The sequence below is a fragment of the Phoxinus phoxinus genome (genome assembly GCF_949152265.1).
Source record: "Phoxinus phoxinus genome assembly, chromosome: 6".
NCBI classification, from domain to species: domain Eukaryota; kingdom Metazoa; phylum Chordata; class Actinopteri; order Cypriniformes; family Leuciscidae; genus Phoxinus; species Phoxinus phoxinus.
Window position 1 is genome coordinate 19,531,724 of NC_136881.1, and position 12,709 is coordinate 19,544,432.

A 12,709-nucleotide genomic window follows, 5' to 3' on the forward strand; every position below is an offset into this window, starting at 1 on the left:
ACAGGTTTGAAACAACTTAAGGCTGAGTATATGATGACAGAATTTTTATTTTAAAAGTGAACTAATCCTTTAACTCAGCTCAGCTCCTGAGATATGCCCGTTTATACATAAGGGACTTTAGGACAAAATGGGCCCCATCTCATTTGAATTAATGTGTGCAATTTGTTGACATATCTAAATATAGTTGTAAATGAATGTAGTAAGTAAGGTAAAAGGTTAGTAGAGGTAAAAAGGTAAAAACACTCAAACAATTTATCTCACAAAGTTGATTAAACTTTGTAATTTGAGGGATTCCTCATTGAAACACATAAGGTGGGCTTAAATGGTTCCACAGTCAGTAAAGGTGAAAAAAAGACAGTTTTCCTTTAAAAATATAATATATGTTTACACAGACATGCAAGGAGCTTAAATATACTGTGGACTAAGCATCATAGTAATTTCCGTTGTGCCCACATTGAGAAATGTTATGGTTTTTTTAGAGCTGCAACTAACGATTATTTTGATAATTGATTAATCGGACGATTATTTTTTCCGCTTAATCAGGTTTGTTTTTTTTGTTTTTTTACTATTCAATTAGATTTTTTGTTTATTATAACTAAATAAAACTCTAAATCAGGGTATTTATGTGTAAAAGTGTACTTTAAAAAGTGCAAAAGCCACGCATTGAGTTTTACTAATATAATCTTTAATTTTTACATTTTAAACCTTAAAACACAAAAGTTTGTCCAGTTTTTAAACAGTAAAACTTCTTTAAATATCCAAAAAATAAATAAACTAAATAAAATATTGAGTTGTGCTCATATAAACTTCACATTATGAAATTAGGACACAAACATGTTTGTAATAACATATTAAGCAACAGATTTTATTGAAATATCAAAATTATAAATAATAAACAAATAGTGGTGTCAACAATAATCGATTCAGCGATGCATCGCAATGCGGGGCATGCACGATTCAGCATCGATGCGGCAAAGTGCAATAATCGATTATGTCACTGTTTAAAGCTGCAGTCCGTCGTTTTTCCTCTTTGTCGCCATCTCTGTTCAAAATCTGCAATTGCAGTTATTCGCGGAATTATTAACTGTGCGTGGGTAGTAAATCGGCATGAAACAGCACGGATGAACACAATGTATTGAGGAGAACCTGTCGCTGCCGCGTCGCTGTGGATACTGTACTGTCATCAGCAATCTCAGAGTATACTTTTTGAAAGTGTCAACATTAGAATTTTCATCGAAAAATGTCATCTGAACAAGTAAGTAACATTCACTTTTGTTCTGACCAAATTCGGGGGGTGGGGGGAAGCATTGCAGTAGCTATAGCATGCTGATTAAATCTAACGATTGCTTATATCACGTCAAAACGTGAAAAATATATTTTTTCTGAAGTCCGAAGTCTTTGGGTTTTACAACTGGTGAATCTCCAGTTGTCACTCGTGATTGTCGCTTTAAACTTTCGGGATCCGCCATACCAAGTGCTAAGCTAAATCTCCACCATCATCCACACACGCTATAATAGCCGACTAGCCGAGACTCCTTCTCTATGTGTACAGAAGTGACGTAATGACGCAAAGACATGCTCGAAATTCCCGCGGAAATCCACCAGTACCACTAGAATTAAAATCATTATTACAAGCTTACCGTTTTGAATCGAGGTAAGGCAAGCAGATCGTTTTGAACACTGTCTGGTTACGTTTTTTTTCAAAAATGTATTTTTTGATATTTTTAAACCCAAAAAAGTGCCGGACTGCAGCTTTAAGTTGACCAAAGCTTGGAAAAGCGGACATCTGGGCACATTTCAGATTCTATGAAGTTAATGGGAAACTAGACAAGATGATGCTTAACACAGGAGCGCAGCTTCACGGCTGAGACACGAATAGACTATTAACATAAAGCTTTTACTCTTAAACACAAAAGGCACATCCATTTTAATAAAATAAAAAATATTTATTAAACAAACCAGATCAAGAGCAAAAACGAAATAAAGTGCATAACTGAAAAATAAAACTACAAACCTTTTCCCGTCTTCTAAAAAAAAAAAAATGCTGCTACACTACCGATGTCTTTGTTGACATGGTAGAGGAGGACTGACTATGAATTAAACGCTCTCAATTAAATAAATAATATTCAGCAAACCTTCTAGTAGCCTTCTTCAATCTGTCTCTCTTCTCCGGTGGGTTGGGCTAATCCAAAAGAAGTGAAAACAAGGGGGGTGTTCTGAAGACAGACTGTTACCTGTGAAACAGGGGTGCTCTGAAAACACCCCCATTTAATAATTAGTGCTTTCCACCTGATGAAATGAACACGGCAAAACTGATGAAATGAACGCGGCAAAAAATCTTAATTTTGGTCAAGCCAATAATCGACTAATAGACTGGGAGATTACAGCCCTAGAAAGCAGTGATTTATGTTTTCTTTTTCAGGTTTGAAAATGCCATATCCAATACCCTGTACCATTCAATTTTATTTTGTTTAATGACATTTATGTCAAAGATACAGGAGAGTGATAATACACATAGCAGCCAATAAAATATGTTGTTCAATACATGACTGCTTGTATTGCCTCATGACTGATGAAAAATTTGCCTTGTTGTGTGCAGTAGAATTTTGATGCAATGCATCGTAGAATCGAATTGAATCGAATCGTTACCTGGTGAATCGTAATCGAATCGAATTGTGAGGGCAGTGCCAATGCACACCCCATATAAACAAACAAACAAAAAAATTTACTGTTTGATACTGAGGTAGAATGCAGAAGAAGAGGAAAACTGTCACTGTTCAGTGTTGTTCATAAGAACATGTTTCTTATTCACTCTTCCAAAAACTTTGAATTGGAATGCAAAAATGTCAGCATGTCCACATAATCCGGGCTGAGGCTGGCTCTCTTTTTGCAAGCTATGTTACCTGCAGCAGAGAACAGACGCTCAGATGGTGTTGAGATGCTTGGGACACACAAGTAGGATTTAGCTAATTTTGCCAAGGTGGGATATTTATCTTTATTATCTCTCCACCAATCCAAAGGATTTTCTTCCTTGGCTAGGGGCCTCTCAACAAAGCAAGCCAGGACTTCATTTCTTATTTGAGTGTTGAGGTCCTCCTCAGCTTTCTCCTCTCTGCTCTCTTCGTCACTGCTGCCTCCAGACTCAAGGAGTGAGTCAAGCAAAGATGTTGAAGGTTCAGCTACGGTTCTTATGGTTGAAGTGGTAATTTGCTGCTGCACCATCTGCTGCAGTTATAATTTGTCAGGTGACAGAAATTTCAGTCTTCTGAATCTTGGGTCCAGAACAGAGGAGAGAATCACAGGATTATCTACCTGATCAAAGAGTGTTTCTTTCCATCTGTTTTGAAGCTGCTCAACTGCTGTGACTTGGAAGGACTTCACTGAAGCTGAATCATAGGCAGCACCTTCGGTGGACTTCAAGAGCCCTTTCACAAGTGGAGGCAATAAAGAGACTGTTATATATTCCTGCCCAGTCATAAAAACAGTGGCACATTCAAAAGGCTTAAGAGCAGTGGAAAGCTCTTCAAGCAGACTCCACCGGTCTGGTTTCAAGTCAAGATAGCGTTTGCCTCTGTGAGTGAGGGATGGGTCAGATAGAGTTGCAGTTACAGGCCACCTCTGTTCAATCAGTCTGCTAATCATGTAGAATGTACTGTTCCATCTTGTAATTACATCCTGAACAAGCTTATGCTCAGGTGTGCCCATTTGTTTCTGTTTGTCTTTCAGCTTGCTGCAGGCTAGACCTCTTTTTTTTAAATGCACCACAAGACATCTTGCAGCTCCAACAGCTCTTTGAATGCCTGTGTTCTTTTATGCAGCATTAATCACCAACTGCAAGGTGTGGCCAGTGCAGTGTATACTGGTCCACCCATGTTTCTCTTCCAGTAATTTTGCAGCAGCCACAATGTTCGCACTATTGTCATGTACAATGGCACAAATTTTCTCAGAAGGGATTTCAAACTTGACTGCTACTTCTTCCAACCACTCTGCAATGTTGTTTGCGGTATGTCTGTCTTCGAGTGGCATGGTGGTAAGGCAGACAGATGTCATCTTCCAGTCATTCCCAATGTAATGGCATGTAATGCCAAGGTAAGCTTCAGTGGCAACACTTGTCCATATATCAGTAGTTAAAGGGATAGTTCACTTTAAAATGAAAATTCTGTCATGATATACTCACCCTCAAGTTGTTTCAAACCTGTATGAATTTCTTTCTTGTGCTGAACACAAAGGAAGATATTTAAAAAAAAAATGTCAGTAACAAAACAGTTACCAGGTCTCATTGACTTCCATAGTATTTTTTTTTCCTATTACGGAAGTCAATGGGACCTGGTAACTGTTTGGTTACTGACATTTATCAAAATAACTTCATTTGTGTTCAGCAGAAGAAAGAAAGTCATACAGGTTTGAAACAACTTGAGGATGAGTATATGATGACAGAATTTTCATTTTAAAGTGAACTATCCCTTTAAAGCCATTCTGCTGTTGGTGGTGTTTATAGCACTCTTAATTTTTTGGAATGCCTCCTGGTACTTCCTCTCCATTAATTTTGTGAAGTGGGTCCTTAAGGGAAGAATGTATCCTGGGTTGAGTATGCTGACCATTTTTTTTAATCCTTCATCTTCCACCATTGACATTGGCCGCATGTCAGTTACCAACATATTAAAGGAACACTCCAACTTTTGGGGTCTTTTTGAAGCACTGCTACTTGGGTGGAGTGATAACCGCAGCACCTGAGACGCGGCGTTGTTTCTTCTGTCAACAAAACCAACGGCGCGTCTCAGGTGCTGCGGTTATCACTCCGCCCAAGTAGCAGTGCTTCGCCTTCAGAGAATACAGTTCCCAGTATTTATACGGTTAAAATATGTCTGTGTCTCATGTGACTTTGTTTTTTGTACACTCTGTGACTATACAAATCACAACATGTAAATAGGAAAATGTTTGCGTTATTTTGTCACTTATTTGGATTAGTATGCTAGCTGCAACCATTTACATCCAGTCTTTGTGCTAAGCTAGGCTAGCGGTGGGTGCGTCAAACAGGCTTATAGCACGCACGGAGATGAAAAAGGTATGTATGGACTTATCTAACTCTGGGGGATAAGGTGAATAGGCTAAAGTCCCAAAAAGTCGGAGTGTTCCTTTAAGTATGGCATCTGTTACAATGGCTGCTTGTTGATGAGTGCATGGGGGATTTCTCCTCTGAACAAATTCACTCATGGTGAGCTGTTTCTTTCTGCAAAAACAAACAAAACAAAAACTGCATTTGAGTATGCAAGGAGAAACAATTTATGTGTAAATCAATATTTGCATTGTTTTTAATGATAATTGCTGATGGCAAGTTGACAACCATGATTAATGTAATATATATATATATATATATATATATATATATATATATATACACACAACATATTATGTTTTAACATAATTTTTAAACAGACATGTTGTTCAGATGTGAAGATATAAACCAAAAACATCTCAAATATATCATTTAATTTTTATTTAAAATTAAATGAATTATAAGGATATATTGATAAATTAAATATAGAAAGAATGAAATCAAGCGTGTGAACGTAGTAGAGCCACAGTAGATCGCGTTTGAAAAACAATTAAAACTTAATAGTAGACAAATGCTATAAAAAGAGAGCGGAATGGAGGTATGCAGCAAGCTAACAGGCTTGATTAAAATGACAGGAAAAATTATGCATTAGTGCACACCGCTGAAAACCACTGAATACAGTGACTAAAAAACTTATCTTTTACTGCTGCTGTTATTAACTGCCTTTATATTTAGTGCTTCACTTTGTAATCACCATTTAATTTAACCTATTTCTGCGGTAGCGCTATTTTAATCCATCACTTATGTTGCGAGCAAACTGATTGTGCAACCTGACGCTCGGGACAAAATAGATCTAGTGTGACTGTCCCGAAGTTAGTAAAAGTAAACAAAGCTGTTTACACAGTAGCATTGAATTAAACTAGACTATACCATTTTCGCACCTTCATATGAGGATATAGTTTTTGCTTACCGTGCTGATGTTTCACCTTCATCCGTGACACCAACGTGTTTCCATTTCATGTGTTCGTGCATCACTGTGGTACTTGCCACCATGCCACACAAGCTCAGCTTTGCATAACTTGCAGGTTACACTCTTCTTTGCTGCATTTAATGTAAAATGCTCCCATGCCTTAGACTTGTGGCGCACACTTTTTTCTGCCGCCGATTGATCTGTACTCTCTGCCATTTCACGTGTGACTGTGTTGTCATGAAAGTGGCGTCATCAATACACGCTCCCCGTCACGTGAGCAGACCAACTAATCGATAATGACATTCATTGACAACGATTTTCATAATCGATTATTATCGATTTTATCGATTAGTTGTTGCAGCCCTAGTTCATTCAAGGTTAGCTTGTGTTGGCTCTAGTTTGCATGCGTTTTATGGCGCTGTACCATTTAAGCCCATCTTTAAAAAAAAGTTAATTTATGAAAATAATCTTCCCTACAAAACAATTTATGATGTATTTATTTGTAAATGAATGTAAAATAAATCACAAAATATTTAGTGTTTGTAGTTCACATGCTTAATTCTTTGGCAGTCTATCTTCCAGTAAGGCTAATGGTTTGACCTTGAGATTAGGTTTGAGCGCAAGCTAATAAAACTCATCTTTTCATTTAAAGGAAAATTATATAAAATTATGAATTATTATTTGTTCATACAAAAAAATAATAATACATGTATCTCTTATTTGACATAATATCAATGTAGTTACCAAAAGAATGGCTGAAAATTGCAGAAATGTGTGGATTTCTGAAAGGTCCAGAAACACCAAAGGTTTTGGGTGTCTTTGTTTGAGGTCCCCCTCACATTGCCAAATGTGTTTAACATGCAATAAAAAATGTCAGGGAAGTAACAAATCACTGGATTGGTTAAAATAAGGAGCAGAAAAAAATGACTTGACTTCAAACTTGACTTCAAAGTTGAAAGTGGGCTTACCCCTAAATCAATAACTTTTTTACAACAAAAATAAACCAACACTGAACTTACTTAAGCTGGACTATGACACTATTTTCTTCTAGATCTGCTGTACAGGAGAAGCAAACTTTGTTGCATCATTTTCCTGTTATCATTGTAAAGCTGCCTTGAGTATTGTAAAAAGCACTATAAAAAATAAAGGGGACTTGACTTGAAGGCTAGATGTAATGCTCTTGCTATTTGTGTTTAGGCTGTAATGTGTAATAGGCTAGATATATCACCACCCCCATTTCACCCTGCCATTGTGTTTATGAGTATTATTTATATATATATATAGGCTATGCTAAATAATCAAGAATACAAGGGTGAAATGGGCCTAGGGCAGAAATCTTGCCTAGGGCAGCAAATTGGTCAGGGTCGGCCCAGAAAACACCACCACACACCACTGAAATTGTTAACCATTCTTAATTTTAGACAGTATTCTATATAACGTTAGTACATGTAACCATGGTAAACACTTAATACGTTTATTCATCCGTCCATTTATCAGCTTGAAACTTTGACAAAAACAGCTGGAAAATTCTTCAAATAGCCTTGTGTCATATAGTCTACAAGTTTGAAGAAATACGTGGGTGACTACAGAATTTTCCTTTTTTGGAGAACCATTTAAAAGAAGACATCTTCTGTGGACTGATTTGTGGACCATAGTTTTCGCCTAAATGCCATATTTACTACAATTATTGCTACCCATTTAAACACATAATAAATGATTTTCTTGAGGTCAGTCTTTTCATTATTTTTTCCCCTTTAATAATAACAGTGGCAGCCAATAGTCTGCTGCTATCTGTAACAGTTTCACTGTTCAGTAAGAGTAAACTTGATACCCAAACTATACTCAAAGGCCTCGCTAACTAACGTTATAACCACCAGCGAGTTAATGCAACGAATATCAGTTTTTAAGATTAAATCAGAGAAACTGAACGAGGAACGATATCAGAAGCGTCCCACCTCACACAGAGTCATTGCCTGGCTATGTACAGTTACACATTCTAAACAAACCTTTTCAATGGACATCTTCTGTGTCTTCTGTCATCTCCTGTTGTCGGGGTTCCTAGGGAAATTCGGATGCTGTATTCTGCTGAACATTAGCTGCGTCCGCAATCAGTCACTCGTTAACATTAACTGTACTCTGAATGGCACATAATGTCATATGAAAACATAACAGATGAGAGAATAGTGGACGCTGACGTAATTACAGTGCGCGCTCTGGCGCTACCCCTCTGACGCGGAAACAACTTCGGCGCATAGACGATAGGCTTGAGCATAGACATAATAAATACGTCAACGCGTCCGCCATATTGCTCAGGGCAAGACTGCGCTGTAGGCTAAACAAATGCAGTAAACAGGGGAGCTGCGGTTTTTCTGGATAAAAACTAAATAACGTTTACATTTTTTCAACTGATTTCAGTGGTTTATGATGTATGTTGTACAAAAAAGTAGTAGATACTTAGTTGTTCTCTGTTACTTAAAATCTCAATAGTTAGATAGTTAAAATAAATATTTATTTTAATAAGGAATTGTCAAAGCTCACAAAAAAAGCTTTTCAAATGTCTGTGTACGTTTTGATAGTTTGTTTTCGAGAAACCACCTTATTTTCGTTTGTCGTTTCAAACCAAAAACAAAGAAACAGTAAAAAAAGAGCCGTTCTCCCGTTTTTGGTTTCTGAATCCAAGTCCAATTTAGTTTTTTTGAAATTCCTTTTTTAATTTCTCCGTTTGAAAAACTACCTTAAAAGAAAGATAGGTTGGCCAAGTGACCCGGAAGTAATAGTAAATATAGCCTATCAAAATAAAAGGCAAGCTTTTAGAACGGTCATAACATGCAGCACCAACGTTATACCAGAGTAACGTTAGAAGAAGAAAAATCAATAAATAAATAGGCTTATATAAACCTGGACCGAAAGAAATATGTTAGCAACAGTAGTTTATTACAGTGATTTAATATCGTGCCTATCCACGTACAACATCGCCAGTCACGTTTAATGAGCGCATTGGTTTAATACAGTTGGTAATATAGGTTAACCTAAGAACTTATTGTTTGTGCAGAGTTGTTACTGTTAGCGCTATATTATATAATTAAATTAATATTTAATGTGGTTTCCACCGTAATGGTGGAAAAATAACAAAATATTCAGACGCCTATTTGTCACCGTAGTACGGTGACGCATTTCTGCCACATACATAGGCTTGTTTGAGATGAGCATAATCTGCGCAGAACCGATCACCGGCATTAACATTAGCATGCCGGTTAGAAAAGTGTCCGAGTGCGGTCCGCCTTGCTCTGATGTCATGCTGACATATATCCAAAAATCTTGCGAGAGCAAGGCGGACATGTCGGATTCTGCAGTTGCTCTCGACCGACTGCGCTGATCAAAAGCATGATGGGAAACGACTTGCTGACGACACAGCTTGGCGACACAGCTCATTGGTTTAAACAACCGTGATGTATTGTTCTCTTTTGAAATGTTTGAATTTAAAACTCTGATTTCATGTTTTTATGTGTATAAATTATGTGAGTATTCCCAAACTCTCTGACAGTGTGATCTCTATATGGGTTATTTGGTTGTTGTCATATTTATTAAAAAATATATATAAAACATATGTAATTAAAGTAAAAAATGATTGATAAACACGTCTTTGGTATGTAATAACAACAACTTTGAGTGTCTTGGTCATTATATTTATTTTCTTATAAAAGCTACAGAACTTAAATTGCATCCAGTTTATTAGCTACACGTGCACGAGCGTGAATCACTCGATATTCGCCTTTGATCTCATAGGTGTCTGATCCACTACGAGAAGAGAGATCTGTCCGGCTTGCCTGCACTTTTTTCACTCCTCCCATCACTGCAGCCGCCTACTCTCGTATACATTTCAGGCGGCGCATCTCAAACAAGCCTATAATTGTTCCCCCTCAATTATGTCGTAATAACGAGATCTTATGTTTTTAAAACTACATCTTTTTCTCGTAATAACGAGATGTTATGTCGTTAAAACGACATATTTTCTTGGCCTTATAAGGGCATGTGTAGTCATACAAAATATGCCTTTATCCACATAAAACCAATAGCCTATCACGCCTTTATCATTCTTCTACGTTCAAAAAGCTTAAGCAAATAGTAGCAGCCCCCAATCAGGCAAAATTAATCAATGACGCCATTTTTTTTTTTATATTGGCTATTTTATATAGGCCTATACGTTTTTTTTATATAATATATTATAAAATGTATTTTTGTTAATAGGCTATCTTCATTACCTAGTCAAGTCAAGTCAAGTCACCTTTATTTATATAGCGCTTTTTACAATACAGATTGTATCAAAGCAGCTTCACAGTGATAACATGAAAATAATACAAAAAACAATTTCATCATCATCCACCTTTAAGGCAGATCTATAATATTGTTGAATATTAAATGTCCCCAACTAAGCAAGCCAGAAGGTAAGGCAACAGCGGCAAGGAACCAAAACTCCATCAGTTGACAGAATGGAGAAAAAAAAACTTGGGAGAACCCAGGCTCAGTCTGGGGCCAGTTCTCCTCTGGCCAATGAGTGAACAGTGTATGATTATGATTCCGGAGCATTACAGGTCAGAAGTTCAGAATGAATCAGAGTATTTGTCCAGTTCCGGTTGGTTGAAGTCGGAGTGGAGAGGAGGAGGGACTGGTTGACACTTCAGGTCAGCGGTGTCGTCGTGTCCTGGCGCTGGTCCTTCATCAGATCTGGATCCGGCCTGGTTCCGATGTACAGCGGTAAACTTCGGGATAGACAGAGAGACTAATATTAGCGTAGACGCCATCCTTCTTATGATGTACCAAGTACATCAGGATTTACAGGAAGTGTTCCCGGTCCCGGCTGTTCTAAACTATGCAGCCTAACATTAAATTATAGAAGTCTATAATGTGTTATGTGTATGCTAGGCTGAAGAGATGTGTTTTTAGTCTAGATTTGAACTGACAGAGTGTGTCTGCTTCCCGGACAATGTTAGGAAGACTGTTCCAAAGTTTTGGTGCTAAATAGGAAAAGGATCTACCGCCAGCAGTCGATTTTGATATTCTAGGTATTATTAACTGGCCGGAATTTTGAGATCGCAGTAGACGTGAAAGACTATAATGTATTAAGAGCTCGCTCAAGTACTGTGGAGCTAAACCATTTAGTGCTTTGTAAGTGATCAGCAATATTTTAAAATGTATACAATGTTTAATAGGCAGCCAATGCAGTGTTGACAGAACGGGGCTAATATGGTCATACTTCCTGGTTCTGGTAAGAACTCGAGCTGCTGCGTTTTGGACCAGCTGTAGTTTGTTTATTAAGCGTGCAGTGCAACCACCGAGTATAGCATTACAATAATCTAGCCTTGAGGTCATAAACGCATGAACTAATTGTTCTGCATTATTCATTGAGAGCATATGACGTAATTTAGATTTATTTTTAAGATGGAAGAAAGCGGTTTTACAGATACTAGACACATGACTTTCAAATGAAAGATTGTTATCAAAGAGCACACCCAGGTTCCTAACCGACGACGAAGACTTAACAGAGCAGCCATCAAGTGTTAGACAGTATTCTAGGTTATTACGTGTGGAAGTTTTTTGTCCAATAATTAGAATCTCTGTTTTTTCTGAATTTAGTAGTAGGAAATTACTAGTCATCCAATTTTTTATATCAGCTATGCATTCCGTTAATTTTGTGAATTGGTAGGTTTCGAAATATACAGCTGAGTATCATCGGCATAACAGTAAAAGCTAATTCCATGTTTCCTAATGATATCTCCTAATGGTAGCATATACAGAGTGAACAGCAGCGGTCCTAGTACTGAGCCTTGTGGTACGCCATACTGAACTTGTGATTGATAAGACATCTCTTCATTTACTGCTACAAACTGATAACGGTCAGATAAGTATGATTTAAACCATGCTAGTGCAATTCCACTAATGCCAACATAATGTTCGAGTCTATTTAAAAGGATGTTGTGGTCAATGGTGTCAAATGCAGCACTAAGATCAAGTAATACTAATAGAGAGATACAACCACGATCGGATGATAAGAGCAAATCATTTGTGACTTTAACGAGAGCTGTCTCGGTACTATGGTACGGTCTAAATCCGGACTGAAAATCCTCGCAGATTTCAAGAAAAGAACACAGTTGTGAGGATACTGCTTTTTCTAATATCTTTGACAGAAATGGCAGATTAGAGATCGGCCTGTAATTGACTAGTTTTGTAGGATCAAGTTGCTGTTTTTTAACAAGCGGTTTAATCATAGCTAGCTTAAAGGTTTTTGGTACGTATCCTAGAGACAAAGGTGAATTAATGATATTAAGAAGAGGATCTATGACATCTGGAAGCATCTCTTTCAGCAGCTTAGTCGGTATAGGGTCTAACATACACGTTGTCGATTTAGATGATTTGACGAGTTTGCAAAATTCTTCCTCTCCTATAACAATGAATGAATCAAATTTTCCCTCAGAGAGACTACAATGCACTTCCTGATGCGATACTGTATTAGACGGTTGCATAGTTATAATTCTGTCCCTGATATTATCGATCTTATAAGTGAAGAAGTTCATAAAGTCATTACTGCTGTGTTTCTTGGAAACTTCTGGGCTTGAAGCTTTCTTTTTCGTTAGTTTAGCCACTGTTTCAAATAAATACCTAGGATTATGTTTATTTTCTTCTAA

The 12,709-nt window shown here is 37.3% G+C and overlaps 1 protein-coding gene across 2 annotated transcripts in view; it reads right to left on the reverse strand.

Annotated features, from left to right (window-relative positions):
* chst10 (carbohydrate sulfotransferase 10) overlaps positions 1-8,279 on the reverse strand; it is a 33,523-nt gene extending 25,244 nt beyond the window's left edge. Inside the window, exon 1 of one of the 2 annotated variants that reach the window (XM_079615973.1) lies at positions 8,033-8,279. The gene's annotated coding sequence lies outside the window, so the exon portion shown is untranslated. The remainder of the gene's footprint in view (positions 1-8,032) is intronic. The other variant, XM_079615974.1, reaches the window with a different exon arrangement.
* Between the last annotated feature and the right edge of the window lie 4,430 nt (positions 8,280-12,709).